The 19,844-nt window shown below is 36.0% G+C and overlaps 9 non-coding genes across 9 annotated transcripts; all 9 read left to right on the forward strand.

Moving 5' to 3' along the window:
* The first annotated feature begins 62 nt into the window (after positions 1 to 62).
* On the forward strand, positions 63 to 136 carry Trnar-ucg (transfer RNA arginine (anticodon UCG)). Its single transcript has one exon. It is a non-coding gene; the product is annotated as a tRNA-Arg (tRNA).
* A 1,550-nt stretch (positions 137 to 1,686) lies between these two features.
* On the forward strand, positions 1,687 to 1,760 carry Trnar-acg (transfer RNA arginine (anticodon ACG)). Its single transcript has one exon. It is a non-coding gene; the product is annotated as a tRNA-Arg (tRNA).
* A 1,696-nt stretch (positions 1,761 to 3,456) lies between these two features.
* On the forward strand, positions 3,457 to 3,530 carry Trnar-ucg (transfer RNA arginine (anticodon UCG)). The gene has a single exon. It is a non-coding gene; the product is annotated as a tRNA-Arg (tRNA).
* Positions 3,531 to 5,079: 1,549 nt separating this feature from the next.
* Trnar-acg (transfer RNA arginine (anticodon ACG)) lies at positions 5,080 to 5,153 on the forward strand. The gene has a single exon. It is a non-coding gene; the product is annotated as a tRNA-Arg (tRNA).
* Positions 5,154 to 6,849: 1,696 nt separating this feature from the next.
* On the forward strand, positions 6,850 to 6,923 carry Trnar-ucg (transfer RNA arginine (anticodon UCG)). Its single transcript has one exon. It is a non-coding gene; the product is annotated as a tRNA-Arg (tRNA).
* Positions 6,924 to 8,473: 1,550 nt separating this feature from the next.
* Positions 8,474 to 8,547, forward strand: Trnar-acg (transfer RNA arginine (anticodon ACG)). The gene has a single exon. It is a non-coding gene; the product is annotated as a tRNA-Arg (tRNA).
* Positions 8,548 to 10,243: 1,696 nt separating this feature from the next.
* Positions 10,244 to 10,317, forward strand: Trnar-ucg (transfer RNA arginine (anticodon UCG)). The gene has a single exon. It is a non-coding gene; the product is annotated as a tRNA-Arg (tRNA).
* A 1,550-nt stretch (positions 10,318 to 11,867) lies between these two features.
* Trnar-acg (transfer RNA arginine (anticodon ACG)) lies at positions 11,868 to 11,941 on the forward strand. Its single transcript has one exon. It is a non-coding gene; the product is annotated as a tRNA-Arg (tRNA).
* A 1,696-nt stretch (positions 11,942 to 13,637) lies between these two features.
* Positions 13,638 to 13,711, forward strand: Trnar-ucg (transfer RNA arginine (anticodon UCG)). Its single transcript has one exon. It is a non-coding gene; the product is annotated as a tRNA-Arg (tRNA).
* The last annotated feature ends 6,133 nt before the right edge of the window (positions 13,712 to 19,844 follow it).

The following is a 19,844-nucleotide window of genomic DNA, read 5'->3' on the forward strand; positions in this document are numbered from 1 at the left end:
AACAACTACAACAAGGAAATGAACCCACACTAAACCTATAAACCAATAAGTGTTTTCGTGAAGGGCCCGTGGCCAAATTGGATAAGGCGCCTGACTTCGGATCAGGGGACTGCAGGTTCGAGTCCTGCCGGGCTCGTTTGTTAAATCTTTTCCACTGCGTATTAAAATTCTTTGATTCTCAGCATCAACATACAGATAAATATCTCTATTGACATAAAACGTGCCAATAATGAGAACAAATTAGACTTTTAAATTTTGAAAAGAGACATAGTCAACTCTTTCTTTGCTTTTGATCATAAAATCGAATCTTCCATAGGATCGTTGTCATTGCCATTTCTTTCGTCTAAGTAACCTTTAATCCATCCATGTCATGGTAACGAATCTGATTTAGTCATGCAAATTCTGACCCTTCATGACTGTACCATTGCCATCACCATGCGAATTATCATCATCCGCAAAAGCAGTGCACTTGCAGAAGTGGCGATAGTAAAATCATCTCAATCCAAACATGAATAAGTGCACATGTGAGCAAGATAATGAGAAATTAGATCCGCGGTTTCAATCCGTAGATTGCAGCTTTGATTCGATGCAATACGAAGATATGTTTTTATTCCTACAGATTAAATTTTGTTCGTACAAAACATTGTATATTTATATCTAGCATTCCATAAGTAAAACAATTACCTACTACGTAGTCGAACTTCCATGTACATCACAAAAATTCACACAGCAATCATTTTTCTCGCCCAATATTTTAACGGGTCATTTTCGTATCTTTACAATGATTTAATCAGCAGCAGCAGGAAGAATCGTTACCATTATAGGTAGTGGTTTATACGTAATTTTAACAGCAGCCATAATGTTGGTAGTAGCAGCAGAAACACTAGTAGCATATGTAGACGTAATCGTTATTATGTCCATCGTACTAGCAATATAACTCCATTGGTAGTCGTCGTGGTATCAGTTTAAGTAGTGGTAGTAGAAGCAGTGTTGTACCAACCGTAACATTCACGAACCAACCTAAGAAATAGTCTGTATGTGAAGGGCCCGTGGCCAAATTGGATAAGGCGACAGACATCGGATAGGGAGACGGCAGGTTCGAATCCCTCTTGACCCACTAGAACAATATATTTTCCTCAAAACATAATTTCTATTTGGATATGTCGTGAATTGGATTAGTAGCAAGGAGTTAACGTTACCGTCACTTTTAAAACAATTCGGTTAGATTATTAAGGTTTTGATTTAGATTCGTTTTGTACTTGAGGGCACCACAACAAAAGTAGGATATTTAGTGCCAAGGCAATTGGAGCATAAAGGCACACAACAAACTTAGATCCTAATTCTGACAACTGTTAAACACATCGGATAAATATAACCTGTTCAGTAATTGACCAGAGATTGCAGTTTCGAAAATTCACCGTGATAAGTGGGACAAGATTTCTTTGGTTCGTTTCAGAGCTTCAGAAATATATTATCTTTCCACATTTATGTTTACATACGAGTTATTTGGATTCAAATTTGACGCTTGATATCAGCGCTGAAAGGATATGCTGCAATCCCGCTGTAACCCGCATGCAGCGATACTCAAACATGACAGTAAAGCAATAGCAAGTCTTACCATAGTCATAGTCGTAGAAGTATTACCAAAAGCACACCAATATACTCTCTAACAAACATTCATGACAAGGGCCCGTGGCCAAATTGGATAAGGCGCCTGACTACGGATCAGGAGATTGCAGGTTCGAGTCCTGCCGGGCTCAATATTAAAATTTTATCCACACCAAATAAAGTCTATAATTAAAAGCTGATTTTTATTATATTTACAGGTCTCGTTATTACTTTTATTCCCATTATATACCAATCAAAGGTATCTCGTATACTCCCAGAAAGTCTCCTCTGAGACTTTATCAAATCTTGTTACACATATCACTTCTAAATGATCTTGTACATGGGACCTGTTACCCTTCAATTAATTTTGTAAGACTTTTCAATTTAGTCACAGAATTTAAAGACGTTTTCATGAATTCTTTATTCTCATATTTCTCATCATCTTGATGAGCATAATTACAGTCCCAGTAGCAGTAATTGTAGTAGTAGCAAACACACTCAAATCCGTTGTGGACAGGTAACGAGTCTCTGGTCAACTGGATGTGATCCCTGACTACAGACTTCAGGTTCTGACATCTGAGATTAACCCAACTGATATCGACGCAATTTCTTGACGTTTGTGCATTAAATGAACTGTTATGATTTTAACATTTGGGACACTATAGTTTTTATTATCAAACGAGTCAAGTTATATATAGATGCTATGGATGAACAACCTCACGGAAGCAACTTTACTAAAAGATTTATCTAGCACTTTCTATAAACAGGTTAGAATTGTCACTTAAGGATAAGCCCTACACAAACAACAAAACACCCCGACTGATTTCTTGATCATAGTAACATTGAACAGGACTGATCGTTGTAAATCACATAAGCAGATACACACGACGTGCTGGAAGCATCCTTGGTCCGGGCCCAATTTGAATAATATGCTTGATTTGAACAAGGTGCCTGAAGATGGATCAGTAGATTGCAGCTTTGAGTCCAGTCCAGCATGTTATGTAGATCTATTTATTCCAGCATATGAAAATCGAAGATATAAAGATATTATCTAACAATCTACAAATGAATTGAAATCTCTTAAGATAATATTTTTGGAATAATACGACTACTTTACACTTGTGCACAGATAAACATAGTTCACATTAGATGTAGCAAAAAGCTTTTATCATAACTGCACTCGGCATCATCGCCGCTCAGTATCCCACTGATATAGATGTTCTATCCAATAGTCGATCTTTTGCATACGACATGCAACTCGGAGGTCAAGTCTCTTTGTTCAGAGCAATACGTTAGTTTCATACACGTATTCTCATTACTTTATTTCCATGACATCCTAAGGTCTATCCACTATATCTCTAGATCTTAATTACACTAAGCAGAATTGTTCGTAAAAATAATGCAAATGCAAATACGAATCTTTACAAAATGTAAAAATGCCCATCCTTATTGGAGCACTTCCCTTGTCTAATATATAATTTCCGAGATGCTTAGTTTTTCACGACAAGTTCATCAATTTCAAGGGTTAGTAAATCTTGCAGGCAGTCTGCAATTCCGTAATGCGTAAAAAGAAAGCATCAGTTTGGGAAACATAAATTATCCAAGTTAGTTATAAATTTAAATAGATAAACTTGTCACATAACATCTGATCTAGCCATTTGTAGTTGTCAAATCTGTTTCAGACCCGCAACTACGATTTTCATCATTTCGTTATCAACTGTAGCCGTATTGGTAGCTTTAATAAGGGTTATTCCATCAAACCATGTATTTTGGAGAATGGTTTGTACAACAACTACAACAAGGAAATGAACCCACACTAACCTATAAACCAATAAGTGTTTTCGTGAAGGGCCCGTGGCCAAATTGGATAAGGCGCCTGACTTCGGATCAGGAGACTGCAGGTTCGAGTCCTGCCGGGCTCGTTTGTTAAATCTTTTCCACTGCGTATTAAAATTCTTTGATTCTCAGCATCAACATACAGATAAATATCTCTATTGACATAAAACGTGCCAATAATGAGAACAAATTAGACTTTTAAATTTTGAAAAGAGACATAGTCAACTCTTTCTTTGCTTTTGATCATAAAATCGAATCTTCCATAGGATCGTTGTCATTGCCATTTCTTTCGTCTAAGTAACCTTTAATCCATCCATGTCATGGTAACGAATCTGATTTAGTCATGCAAATTCTGACCCTTCATGACTGTACCATTGCCATCACCATGCGAATTATCATCATCCGCAAAAGCAGTGCACTTGCAGAAGTGGCGATAGTAAAATCATCTCAATCCAAACATGAATAAGTGCACATGTGAGCAAGATAATGAGAAATTAGATCCGCGGTTTCAATCCGTAGATTGCAGCTTTGATTCGATGCAATACGAAGATATGTTTTTATTCCTACAGATTAAATTTTGTTCGTACAAAACATTGTATATTTATATCTAGCATTCCATAAGTAAAACAATTACCTACTACGTAGTCGAACTTCCATGTACATCACAAAAATTCACACAGCAATCATTTTTCTCGCCCAATATTTTAACGGGTCATTTTCGTATCTTTACAATGATTTAATCAGCAGCAGCAGGAAGAATCGTTACCATTATAGGTAGTGGTTTATACGTAATTTTAACAGCAGCCATAATGTTGGTAGTAGCAGCAGAAACACTAGTAGCATATGTAGACGTAATCGTTATTATGTCCATCGTACTAGCAATATAACTCCATTGGTAGTCGTCGTGGTATCAGTTTAAGTAGTGGTAGTAGAAGCAGTGTTGTACCAACCGTAACATTCACGAACCAACCTAAGAAATAGTCTGTATGTGAAGGGCCCGTGGCCAAATTGGATAAGGCGACAGACATCGGATAGGGAGACGGCAGGTTCGAATCCCTCTTGACCCACTAGAACAATATATTTTCCTCAAAACATAATTTCTAGTTGGATATGTCGTGAATTGGATTAGTAGCAAGGAGTTAACGTTACCGTCACTTTTAAAACAATTCGGTTAGATTATTAAGGTTTTGATTTAGATTCGTTTTGTACTTGAGGGCACCACAACAAAAGTAGGATATTTAGTGCCAAGGCAATTGGAGCATAAAGGCACACAACAAACTTAGATCTAATTCTGACAACTGTTAAACACATCGGATAAATATAACCTGTTCAGTAATTGACCAGAGATTGCAGTTTCGAAAATTCACCGTGATAAGTGGGACAAGATTTCTTTGGTTCGTTTCAGAGCTTCAGAAATATATTATCTTTCCACATTTATGTTTACATACGAGTTATTTGGATTCAAATTTGACGCTTGATATCAGCGCTGAAAGGATATGCTGCAATCCCGCTGTAACCCGCATGCAGCGATACTCAAACATGACAGTAAAGCAATAGCAAGTCTTACCATAGTCATAGTCGTAGAAGTATTACCAAAAGCACACCAATATACTCTCTAACAAACATTCATGACAAGGGCCCGTGGCCAAATTGGATAAGGCGCCTGACTACGGATCAGGAGATTGCAGGTTCGAGTCCTGCCGGGCTCAATATTAAAATTTTATCCACACCAAATAAAGTCTATAATTAAAAGCTGATTTTTATTATATTTACAGGTCTCGTTATTACTTTTATTCCCATTATATACCAATCAAAGGTATCTCGTATACTCCCAGAAAGTCTCCTCTGAGACTTTATCAAATCTTGTTACACATATCACTTCTAAATGATCTTGTACATGGGACCTGTTACCCTTCAATTAATTTTGTAAGACTTTTCAATTTAGTCACAGAATTTAAAGACGTTTTCATGAATTCTTTATTCTCATATTTCTCATCATCTTCATGAGCATAATTACAGTCCCAGTAGCAGTAATTGTAGTAGTAGCAAACACACTCAAATCCGTTGTGGACAGGTAACGAGTCTCTGGTCAACTGGATGTGATCCCTGACTACAGACTTCAGGTTCTGACATCTGAGATTAACCCAACTGATATCGACGCAATTTCTTGACGTTTGTGCATTAAATGAACTGTTATGATTTTAACATTTGGGACACTATAGTTTTTATTATCAAACGAGTCAAGTTATATATAGATGCTATGGATGAACAACCTCACGGAAGCAACTTTACTAAAAGATTTATCTAGCACTTTCTATAAACAGGTTAGAATTGTCACTTAAGGATAAGCCCTACACAAACAACAAAACACCCCGACTGATTTCTTGATCATAGTAACATTGAACAGGACTGATCGTTGTAAATCACATAAGCAGATACACACGACGTGCTGGAAGCATCCTTGGTCCGGGCCCAATTTGAATAATATGCTTGATTTGAACAAGGTGCCTGAAGATGGATCAGTAGATTGCAGCTTTGAGTCCAGTCCAGCATGTTATGTAGATCTATTTATTCCAGCATATGAAAATCGAAGATATAAAGATATTATCTAACAATCTACAAATGAATTGAAATCTCTTAAGATAATATTTTTGGAATAATACGACTACTTTACACTTGTGCACAGATAAACATAGTTCACATTAGATGTAGCAAAAAGCTTTTATCATAACTGCACTCGGCATCATCGCCGCTCAGTATCCCACTGATATAGATGTTCTATCCAATAGTCGATCTTTTGCATACGACATGCAACTCGGAGGTCAAGTCTCTTTGTTCAGAGCAATACGTTAGTTTCATACACGTATTCTCATTACTTTATTTCCATGACATCCTAAGGTCTATCCACTATATCTCTAGATCTTAATTACACTAAGCAGAATTGTTCGTAAAAATAATGCAAATGCAAATACGAATCTTTACAAAATGTAAAAATGCCCATCCTTATTGGAGCACTTCCCTTGTCTAATATATAATTTCCGAGATGCTTAGTTTTTCACGACAAGTTCATCAATTTCAAGGGTTAGTAAATCTTGCAGGCAGTCTGCAATTCCGTAATGCGTAAAAAGAAAGCATCAGTTTGGGAAACATAAATTATCCAAGTTAGTTATAAATTTAAATAGATAAACTTGTCACATAACATCTGATCTAGCCATTTGTAGTTGTCAAATCTGTTTCAGACCCGCAACTACGATTTTCATCATTTCGTTATCAACTGTAGCCGTATTGGTAGCTTTAATAAGGGTTATTCCATCAAACCATGTATTTTGGAGAATGGTTTGTACAACAACTACAACAAGGAAATGAACCCACACTAACCTATAAACCAATAAGTGTTTTCGTGAAGGGCCTGTGGCCAAATTGGATAAGGCGCCTGACTTCGGATCAGGAGACTGCAGGTTCGAGTCCTGCCGGGCTCGTTTGTTAAATCTTTTCCACTGCGTATTAAAATTCTTTGATTCTCAGCATCAACATACAGATAAATATCTCTATTGACATAAAACGTGCCAATAATGAGAACAAATTAGACTTTTAAATTTTGAAAAGAGACATAGTCAACTCTTTCTTTGCTTTTGATCATAAAATCGAATCTTCCATAGGATCGTTGTCATTGCCATTTCTTTCGTCTAAGTAACCTTTAATCCATCCATCTCATGGTAACGAATCTGATTTAGTCATGCAAATTCTGACCCTTCATGACTGTACCATTGCCATCACCATGCGAATTATCATCATCCGCAAAAGCAGTGCACTTGCAGAAGTGGCGATAGTAAAATCATCTCAATCCAAACATGAATAAGTGCACATGTGAGCAAGATAATGAGAAATTAGATCCGCGGTTTCAATCCGTAGATTGCAGCTTTGATTCGATGCAATACGAAGATATGTTTTTATTCCTACAGATTAAATTTTGTTCGTACAAAACATTGTATATTTATATCTAGCATTCCATAAGTAAAACAATTACCTACTACGTAGTCGAACTTCCATGTACATCACAAAAATTCACACAGCAATCATTTTTCTCGCCCAATATTTTAACGGGTCATTTTCGTATCTTTACAATGATTTAATCAGCAGCAGCAGGAAGAATCGTTACCATTATAGGTAGTGGTTTATACGTAATTTTAACAGCAGCCATAATGTTGGTAGTAGCAGCAGAAACACTAGTAGCATATGTAGACGTAATCGTTATTATGTCCATCGTACTAGCAATATAACTCCATTGGTAGTCGTCGTGGTATCAGTTTAAGTAGTGGTAGTAGAAGCAGTGTTGTACCAACCGTAACATTCACGAACCAACCTAAGAAATAGTCTGTATGTGAAGGGCCCGTGGCCAAATTGGATAAGGCGACAGACATCGGATAGGGAGACGGCAGGTTCGAATCCCTCTTGACCCACTAGAACAATATATTTTCCTCAAAACATAATTTCTATTTGGATATGTCGTGAATTGGATTAGTAGCAAGGAGTTAACGTTACCGTCACTTTTAAAACAATTCGGTTAGATTATTAAGGTTTTGATTTAGATTCGTTTTGTACTTGAGGGCACCACAACAAAAGTAGGATATTTAGTGCCAAGGCAATTGGAGCATAAAGGCACACAACAAACTTAGATCCTAATTCTGACAACTGTTAAACACATCGGATAAATATAACCTGTTCAGTAATTGACCAGAGATTGCAGTTTCGAAAATTCACCGTGATAAGTGGGACAAGATTTCTTTGGTTCGTTTCAGAGCTTCAGAAATATATTATCTTTCCACATTTATGTTTACATACGAGTTATTTGGATTCAAATTTGACGCTTGATATCAGCGCTGAAAGGATATGCTGCAATCCCGCTGTAACCCGCATGCAGCGATACTCAAACATGACAGTAAAGCAATAGCAAGTCTTACCATAGTCATAGTCGTAGAAGTATTACCAAAAGCACACCAATATACTCTCTAACAAACATTCATGACAAGGGCCCGTGGCCAAATTGGATAAGGCGCCTGACTACGGATCAGGAGATTGCAGGTTCGAGTCCTGCCGGGCTCAATATTAAAATTTTATCCACACCAAATAAAGTCTATAAATAAAAGCTGATTTTTATTATATTTACAGGTCTCGTTATTACTTTTATTCCCATTATATACCAATCAAAGGTATCTCGTATACTCCCAGAAAGTCTCCTCTGAGACTATATCAAATCTTGTTACACATATCACTTCTAACTGATCTTGTACATGGGACCTGTTACCCTTCAATTAATTTTGTAAGACTTTTCAATTTAGTCACAGAATTTAAAGACGTTTTCATGAATTCTTTATTCTCATATTTCTCATCATCTTCATGAGCATAATTACAGTCCCAGTAGCAGTAATTGTAGTAGTAGCAAACACACTCAAATCCGTTGTGGACAGGTAACGAGTCTCTGGTCAACTGGATGTGATCCCTGACTACAGACTTCAGGTTCTGACATCTGAGATTAACCCAACTGATATCGACGCAATTTCTTGACGTTTGTGCATTAAATGAACTGTTATGATTTTAACATTTGGGACACTATAGTTTTTATTATCAAACGAGTCAAGTTATATATAGATGCTATGGATGAACAACCTCACGGAAGCAACTTTACTAAAAGATTTATCTAGCACTTTCTATAAACAGGTTAGAATTGTCACTTAAGGATAAGCCCTACACAAACAACAAAACACCCCGACTGATTTCTTGATCATAGTAACATTGAACAGGACTGATCGTTGTAAATCACATAAGCAGATACACACGACGTGCTGGAAGCATCCTTGGTCCGGGCCCAATTTGAATAATATGCTTGATTTGAACAAGGTGCCTGAAGATGGATCAGTAGATTGCAGCTTTGAGTCCAGTCCAGCATGTTATGTAGATCTATTTATTCCAGCATATGAAAATCGAAGATATAAAGATATTATCTAACAATCTACAAATGAATTGAAATCTCTTAAGATAATATTTTTGGAATAATACGACTACTTTACACTTGTGCACAGATAAACATAGTTCACATTAGATGTAGCAAAAAGCTTTTATCATAACTGCACTCGGCATCATCGCCGCTCAGTATCCCACTGATATAGATGTTCAATCCAATAGTCGATCTTTTGCATACGACATGCAACTCGGAGGTCAAGTCTCTTTGTTCAGAGCAATACGTTAGTTTCATACACGTATTCTCATTACTTTATTTCCATGACATCCTAAGGTCTATCCACTATATCTCTAGATCTTAATTACACTAAGCAGAATTGTTCGTAAAAATAATACAAATGCAAATACCAATCTTTACAAAATGTAAAAATGCCCATCCTTATTGGAGCACTTCCCTTGTCTAATATATAATTTCCGAGATGCTTAGTTTTTCACGACAAGTTCATCAATTTCAAGGGTTAGTAAATCTTGCAGGCAGTCTGCAATTCCGTAATGCGTAAAAAGAAAGCATCAGTTTGGGAAACATAAATTATCCAAGTTAGTTATAAATTTAAATAGATAAACTTGTCACATAACATCTGATCTAGCCATTTGTAGTTGTCAAATCTGTTTCAGACCCGCAACTACGATTTTCATCATTTCGTTATCAACTGTAGCCGTATTGGTAGCTTTAATAAGGGTTATTCCATCAAAGCATGTATTTTGGAGAATGGTTTGTACAACAACTACAACAAGGAAATGAACCCACACTAACCTATAAACCAATAAGTGTTTTCGTGAAGGGCCCGTGGCCAAATTGGATAAGGCGCCTGACTTCGGATCAGGAGACTGCAGGTTCGAGTCCTGCCGGGCTCGTTTGTTAAATCTTTTCCACTGCGTATTAAAATTCTTTGATTCTCAGCATCAACATACAGATAAATATCTCTATTGACATAAAACGTGCCAATAATGATAACAAATTAGACTTTTAAATTTTGAAAAGAGACATAGTCAACTCTTTCTTTGCTTTTGATCATAAAATCGAATCTTCCATAGGATCGTTGTCATTGCCATTTCTTTCGTCTAAGTAACCTTTAATCCATCCATGTCATGGTAACGAATCTGATTTAGTCATGCAAATTCTGACCCTTCATGACTGTACCATTGCCATCACCATGCGAATTATCATCATCCGCAAAAGCAGTGCACTTGCAGAAGTGGCGATAGTAAAATCATCTCAATCCAAACATGAATAAGTGCACATGTGAGCAAGATAATGAGAAATTAGATCCGCGGTTTCAATCCGTAGATTGCAGCTTTGATTCGATGCAATACGAAGATATGTTTTTATTCCTACAGATTAAATTTTGTTCGTACAAAACATTGTATATTTATATCTAGCATTCCATAAGTAAAACAATTACCTACTACGTAGTCGAACTTCCATGTACATCACAAAAATTCACACAGCAATCATTTTTCTCGCCCAATATTTTAACGGGTCATTTTCGTATCTTTACAATGATTTAATCAGCAGCAGCAGGAAGAATCGTTACCATTATAGGTAGTGGTTTATACGTAATTTTAACAGCAGCCATAATGTTGGTAGTAGCAGCAGAAACACTAGTAGCATATGTAGACGTAATCGTTATTATGTCCATCGTACTAGCAATATAATTCCATTGGTAGTCGTCGTGGTATCAGTTTAAGTAGTGGTAGTAGAAGCAGTGTTGTACCAACCGTAACATTCACGAACCAACCTAAGAAATAGTCTGTATGTGAAGGGCCCGTGGCCAAATTGGATAAGGCGACAGACATCGGATAGGGAGACGGCAGGTTCGAATCCCTCTTGACCCACTAGAACAATATATTTTCCTCAAAACATAATTTCTATTTGGATATGTCGTGAATTGGATTAGTAGCAAGGAGTTAACGTTACCGTCACTTTTAAAACAATTCGGTTAGATTATTAAGGTTTTGATTTAGATTCGTTTTGTACTTGAGGGCACCACAACAAAAGTAGGATATTTAGTGCCAAGGCAATTGGAGCATAAAGGCACACAACAAACTTAGATCCTAATTCTGACAACTGTTAAACACATCGGATAAATATAACCTGTTCAGTAATTGACCAGAGATTGCAGTTTCGAAAATTCACCGTGATAAGTGGGACAAGATTTCTTTGGTTCGTTTCAGAGCTTCAGAAATATATTATCTTTCCACATTTATGTTTACATACGAGTTATTTGGATTCAAATTTGACGCTTGATATCAGCGCTGAAAGGATATGCTGCAATCCCGCTGTAACCCGCATGCAGCGATACTCAAACATGACAGTAAAGCAATAGCAAGTCTTACCATAGTCATAGTCGTAGAAGTATTACCAAAAGCACACCAATATACTCTCTAACAAACATTCATGACAAGGGCCCGTGGCCAAATTGGATAAGGCGCCTGACTACGGATCAGGAGATTGCAGGTTCGAGTCCTGCCGGGCTCAATATTAAAATTTTATCCACACCAAATAAAGTCTATAATTAAAAGCTGATTTTTATTATATTTACAGGTCTCGTTATTACTTTTATTCCCATTATATACCAATCAAAGGTATCTCGTATACTCCCAGAAAGTCTCCTCTGAGACTTTATCAAATCTTGTTACACATATCACTTCTAAATGATCTTGTACATGGGACCTGTTACCCTTCAATTAATTTTGTAAGACTTTTCAATTTAGTCACAGAATTTAAAGACGTTTTCATGAATTCTTTATTCTCATATTTCTCATCATCTTGATGAGCATAATTACAGTCCCAGTAGCAGTAATTGTAGTAGTAGCAAACACACTCAAATCCGTTGTGGACAGGCAACGAGTCTCTGGTCAACTGGATGTGATCCCTGACTACAGACTTCAGGTTCTGACATCTGAGATTAACCCAACTGATATCGACGCAATTTCTTGACGTTTGTGCATTAAATGAACTGTTATGATTTTAACATTTGGGACACTATAGTTTTTATTATCAAACGAGTCAAGTTATATATAGATGCTATGGATGAACAACCTCACGGAAGCAACTTTACTAAAAGATTTATCTAGAACTTTCTATAAACAGGTTAGAATTGTCACTTAAGGATAAGCCCTACACAAACAACAAAACACCCCGACTGATTTCTTGATCATAGTAACATTGAACAGGACTGATCGTTGTAAATCACATAAGCAGATACACACGACGTGCTGGAAGCATCCTTGGTCCGGGCCCAATTTGAATAATATGCTTGATTTGAACAAGGTGCCTGAAGATGGATCAGTAGATTGCAGCTTTGAGTCCAGTCCAGCATGTTATGTAGATCTATTTATTCCAGCATATGAAAATCGAAGATATAAAGATATTATCTAACAATCTACAAATGAATTGAAATCTCTTAAGATAATATTTTTGGAATAATACGACTACTTTACACTTGTGCACAGATAAACATAGTTCACATTAGATGTAGCAAAAAGCTTTTATCATAACTGCACTCGGCATCATCGCCGCTCAGTATCCCACTGATATAGATGTTCTATCCAATAGTCGATCTTTTGCATACGACATGCAACTCGGAGGTCAAGTCTCTTTGTTCAGAGCAATACGTTAGTTTCATACACGTATTCTCATTACTTTATTTCCATGACATCCTAAGGTCTATCCACTATATCTCTAGATCTTAATTACACTAAGCAGAATTGTTCGTAAAAATAATACAAATGCAAATACCAATCTTTACAAAATGTAAAAATGCCCATCCTTATTGGAGCACTTCCCTTGTCTAATATATAATTTCCGAGATGCTTAGTTTTTCACGACAAGTTCATCAATTTCAAGGGTTAGTAAATTTTGCAGGCAGTCTGCAATTCCGTAATGCGTAAAAAGAAAGCATCAGTTTGGGAAACATAAATTATCCAAGTTAGTTATAAATTTAAATAGATAAACTTGTCACATAACATCTGATCTAGCCATTTGTAGTTGTCAAATCTGTTTCAGACCCGCAACTACGATTTTCATCATTTCGTTATCAACTGTAGCCGTATTGGTAGCTTTGATAAGGGTTATTCCATCAAACCATGTATTTTGGAGAATGGTTTGTACAACAACTACAACAAGGAAATGAACCCACACTAACCTATAAACCAATAAGTGTTTATGTGAAGGGCCCGTGGCCAAATTGGATAAGGCGCCTGACTTCGGATCAGGAGACTGCAGGTTCGAGTCCTGCCGGGCTCGTTTGTTAAATCTTTTCCACTGCGTATTAAAATTCTTTGATTCTCAGCATCAACATACAGATAAATATCTCTATTGACATAAAACGTGCCAATAATGAGAACAAATTAGACTTTTAAATTTTGAAAAGAGACATAGTCAACTCTTTCTTTGCTTTTGATCATAAAATCGAATCTTCCATAGGATCGTTGTCATTGCCATTTCTTTCGTCTAAGTAACCTTTAATCCATCCATGTCATGGTAACGAATCTGATTTAGTCATGCAAATTCTGACCCTTCATGACTGTACCATTGCCATCACCATGCGAATTATCATCATCCGCAAAAGCAGTGCACTTGCAGAAGTGGCGATAGTAAAATCATCTCAATCCAAACATGAATAAGTGCACATGTGAGCAAGATAATGAGAAATTAGATCCGCGGTTTCAATCCGTAGATTGCAGCTTTGATTCGATGCAATACGAAGATATGTTTTTATTCCTACAGATTAAATTTTGTTCGTACAAAACATTGTATATTTATATCTAGCATTCCATAAGTAAAACAATTACCTACTACGTAGTCGAACTTCCATGTACATCACAAAAATTCACACAGCAATCATTTTTCTCGCCCAATATTTTAACCGGTCATTTTCGTATCTTTACAACGATTTAATCAGCAGCAGCAGGAAGAATCGTTACCATTATAGGTAGTGGTTTATACGTAATTTTAACAGCAGCCATAATGTTGGTAGTAGCAGCAGAAACACTAGTAGCATATGTAGACGTAATCGTTATTATGTCCATCGTACTAGCAATATAACTCCATTGGTAGTCGTCGTGGTATCAGTTTAAGTAGTGGTAGTAGAAGCAGTGTTGTACCAACCGTAACATTCACGAACCAACCTAAGAAATAGTCTGTATGTGAAGGGCCCGTGGCCAAATTGGATAAGGCGACAGACATCGGATAGGGAGACGGCAGGTTCGAATCCCTCTTGACCCACTAGAACAATATATTTTCCTCAAAACATAATTTCTATTTGGATATGTCGTGAATTGGATTAGTAGCAAGGAGTTAACGTTACCGTCACTTTTAAAACAATTCGGTTAGATTATTAAGGTTTTGATTTAGATTCGTTTTGTACTTGAGGGCACCACAACAAAAGTAGGATGTTTAGTGCCAAGGCAATTGGAGCATAAAGGCACACAACAAACTTAGATCCTAATTCTGACAACTGTTAAACACATCGGATAAATATAACCTGTTCAGTAATTGACCAGAGATTGCAGTTTCGAAAATTCACCGTGATAAGTGGGACAAGATTTCTTTGGTTCGTTTCAGAGCTTCAGAAATATATTATCTTTCCACATTTATGTTTACATACGAGTTATTTGGATTCAAATTTGACGCTTGATATCAGCGCTGAAAGGATATGCTGCAATCCCGCTGTAACCCGCATGCAGCGATACTCAAACATGACAGTAAAGCAATAGCAAGTCTTACCATAGTCATAGTCGTAGAAGTATTACCAAAAGCACACCAATATACTCTCTAACAAACATTCATGACAAGGGCCCGTGGCCAAATTGGAGAGGACTTCCGGTTATGACATCAGAAGGAAAACACGTTTGATGATCGCTCCGTGAATTTTCAAGTTTTTTTCCTTTAATAGACATTTTTGCTGTTTTAATTTGTTACAGGTACGTTGATAAGATTTGTGTGATCGCATTCATATATAAGTGAGATATATTTTGAGTGTGTGGATAACTTTATCCACCACACAAAATATTATTTTCTGTGACAATGAATACAAAGCCTGGTCGTGCTGCACGTGCAGCGCAAGGAGCTGACTCACACTCTAATGACACCAGTGGAATAGCTAACAATAAGAATGGCATGTCGAGTAACATCGATAGACAGACAGGAGCTACTCGTCGTTTTGGGAAAGAATGTACCGTGGTGATTGATGTAAAGGATGTGAAGAAAATAAAGGCAAGTGATATTGTTAGAAGTGTAGAAGAATTAACTGGAGATATGTCGGTCTATGCAGTTGTGCCCAAAGGTGCAAATTTGTATGAGGTCACACTACCGAGTAAGGAAGTAGCATATAATACCTTGTGTGGAATTGATATTGGAAGTGAACATTTTGATTGTACTCTTTTATATTCAGACACTATTATTGTGTCAATTCTTCATTTACCAGCATACATCACAGATGATGATATAAGTATGAAGCTCGGTGAATACGGAGTAGAACTTCTTTCTCCCATTCAACGCAGATATTATCCTGGAACTAGTGTAGCTGATGGGACTCGTTATGTCAAATGTAAATTTCCACAGCAGGTAAAATCCTTGCCTTACAGTCTGAAATTTCAGACTGTCAATGGTCAACAATACTTTAGAGTATTACACAATAATCAAGTTAAGGTATGTTCTAGATGTCTTGATCCGGGACATGTTATAAAAGACTGCCCTGATTTTGTATGCTACAAGTGTGGGGAGCAAGGCCATGTAGCAAAAAATTGCACAAGGCAAAGATGTGAAAGTTGTGGAAGTTTTCCTCTTATGTGTACATGCAGGATATGCGACAAATGCCACAAAGAGGCGCAAACATGTATGTGTTACAGAGAGGCCATTGCAGGCATTCATTCGCAAGTTGATGATGATATGAGGGAAGACATATTGGAGTTACAGAGTGACGAAGATGATAAAGAAGAAATTGAGAATGAAAAAAAAGATAATGAGAGTGGAGAAAGTGGGGAAGAAAAAGAAAGAATTGGAGTTGATATGACCAATGTAGAAATAGAAAATGAGGAAGTAAACAACAATCATACAATTGGAGATGGATCGGGGACAGATTCAGATGATGACAGGAAGATGGTTGCAGACGTTGTTGAAAGATCAAACGAATCACGTACATGTCAAGAAAACGGTACTAATATCGAAAATTTCAAAGTAGTACAAAGGAGAAGGAGAAGGTTTAATCCAGTACCTAATATGAAGATGAATAGCATGCGACGAACACCTATGAAGAAATGATCAAACACTCAACATTTTTTAATACTTTCAATACACTCATCATAATCATGGCTTTAAATATTGTATCTCTAAATGTAAATGGCTTGCGTAATTTGAATAAACTAAAGTCTGTTTTAGAAATATTTAAAGAGAAAAGAGGCCATATTTTATTATTGCAAGAAACCTTTTGGGATGATGAGTTTGTTGAAAGTATTAGAGAAAATGAGATTTGGAATGGTGACATATTTTATAGTAATGCTGACAATAGGAGGGCAGGTGTTGCTGTTTTAGTAGTGAGAGAATTGAGAAATCAGGTGACACAAGAAATGATTGAAAAGGGTAGGATTTTACATCTTAAAATAGCTATTGATGATAAAGTGATTGATTTAATCAATATTTATGCTCCAAATGTTGTGAAGGAAAGGTTTAACTTTTTCATGAAGCTAAATACATATTTACATAACAGTACTAGTGATAGCACTATCCTGGCTGGTGATTTTAATACAACTTTAGCAGGTATTGATCGACATAACAAAGCCTTACATATTGATGATGTAGCAGTGCGTGAACTTTATAAAATTATTCATGATAGGAATATTACCGATTTATGGAGATCACGAAATCCTAGTACTCGTAGTTTCTCCAGAAAACAAGTTGTACTAGACGAAATGAAGCAGAGTAGAATAGATTATTTTTTGATTTCCTCAAAATTGCACTCCAATGTGCAAAATATTTATTATGCAGATACATCCTTTAGTGATCATTCTTTTGTATACCTTAAACTAAATACCTGCAAAGTGGAAACAGGGCCCGGATTATGGATATTAAATAACAATGTTCTTTTTGAGGAAAAATATGTACAAAGAGTGAAATCAATTCTTACCGACGGAAAAACTGACGAAATGTATTTCAGTGAACCACTCATTTGGTGGGATAATGTAAAATACAAAATTAAAAAATTTTCCCAAGTATACTGTACAAGAAGAAATAAGGAAAGATTACAAGAATACTTTACATTGCAAAATAAATTAAAATCATTTTCAGAAAAAGTCGCAAATAAAGAATCATATGACATTAACAAATATGAAGAACTAAAACATCAGCTAAGTGACTATGAAACTGATTTTTGTCGGGGTGCTATATTGAGATCTAAGGCCAAATGGGCAATTGAAAGCGATAGAAATACTAAATATTTTCTAAATCTTGAGAAATATCGACACAACAAAAATGTAATCAATGAATTGATTGATGATGATGGTGTAATTATTTCAAATACAAGCGGAATCTTAGATGAAATACATCAGTTTTATAGTCATTTATATTCTTCGGTAACTGTTGATGATAATTGTACTGATTCACTTTTAAATTTTGTAAACTGTTCTGTATCTGATGAGGATAAAGATATGTGTGATGCCATAATAACAGTTGATGAAATACATACAGCTATAAAAGGGATGGCTAAAAATAAAAGCCCCGGCCCGGACGGATTGACAGTAGAGTGGTATTGTAAATTTTATGATTGTATATATGATATTCTGTTGCACATCTTTCAGAGTGTTAAGAATGACAATATTATGTCGAGATCAATGAGATTTGGGGTTATATCACTTATTTATAAAAATAAGGGGGAAAATAGAAGATTGCAAAATTGGCGTCCTATCAGTTTACTTAATGTAGATTATAAAATTTTGGCAAGGATTTTGTCTACACGTTTAAAAATGGTATTACCCAAAATTATTTCTCAAACTCAGACATGTTGTATAGTTGGGAGAGATATTGCTGATACTATAGTCACTGTAAGAGATATTATAGATATGGTTGAGAGAGACAATCTTGAGGGATATATCTTAAAAATTGATCAAGAAAAAGCGTTTGACAGAGTTTGCCACTCATATTTGATTTCTGTTTTACGAAAGTTCGGTTTTGGTGACAATTTTATTCAGTGGATAAAGATATTTTATAATGAAATTAAAAGTAGTGTTAAATGCAATGGTCATCTAACGAAACCCTTTTTAATTAAAAATTCAGTCAGACAAGGTTGTCCTATATCAGCAATGTTATATGTATTAGCAGCAGAACCCTTAGGACTCGCTATCAAAGCAAATCCCACTATCAAAGGTATTCCACTCCCACTGTCTAGTAATACAAGTAAAGTTTTTCAACATGCAGATGATACAACCTTGACATTAGCGGACACACAATCCATTAATCAATCTTTTAATGTACTTGACTTGTATTGTAAAGGATCTGGTGCAAAGGTGAACAAGGAAAAGACAGAACTTCTGTGTATTGGATCTGGTAAACTTACTGATGATTATTGCAAACAATTACAAATTCAAATGTGTGATCAAGTCATCTTAATTTTGGGAGCTTATGTGGGAAAATGTGCAAAGTTATGTGAGCAACTGAACTGGAATGATAGATTGTCTAAAATTAAAAACTTATTGCAACTGTGGTCACAGAGATATTTGACAATACAAGGAAAAGTAACAGTTGTTAATAACTTATTAGTTTCTAGAGTATTGTACATAGTGTCAGTTCAGCCTCTTCCTGATATGATTGCTGATGAATTGAAGCAATTATTTCTCAGATTTATCTGGTCAGGAAAGTCCCATTTGGTTCACTATTATACAATAATTGGTGATAAGCGAAATGGCGGACTACAGTTAACTGATATAAAGATGAAAATGTATGCATTCAGACTAAAATTTTTAAAAAGATACTTTGATGTGAATTGCCATGCTATGTGGAAAAATACCTTTGATCACTTTTTATCTACTGTCCTGAACATGAGGTTGACCAAAGAGTTGTTTCTCATGTCTTTAAATAAGCAACAATTGAATACCCTACCTATATTTTACAGAGAAATGTTTCATGCATGGGAAAAACTTAGAAATAATATCGATACAAATATTGATGTGAGGAATGTTTTTGAACAACCTCTCTTTTTAAATCCTAATATTACATGTGCTGGTAAAACGTTGTTTTTCGCAGAATTTATAGAAGCAGGAATTGTTCGTGTTCAGGATATTACATATGAATTTGTACCTGGAATACTACCTTATAGAGCTATTCAAGAAATGATATACAAATCAAATTCTGAGATCAAAACAGATAAGATAAAAAAAGACTATAA

The sequence above is a fragment of the Sinohyriopsis cumingii genome, chromosome 10 (genome assembly GCF_028554795.1).
Source record: "Sinohyriopsis cumingii isolate HCF-2022 chromosome 10, ASM2855479v2, whole genome shotgun sequence".
NCBI lineage: Eukaryota > Metazoa > Mollusca > Bivalvia > Unionida > Unionidae > Sinohyriopsis > Sinohyriopsis cumingii.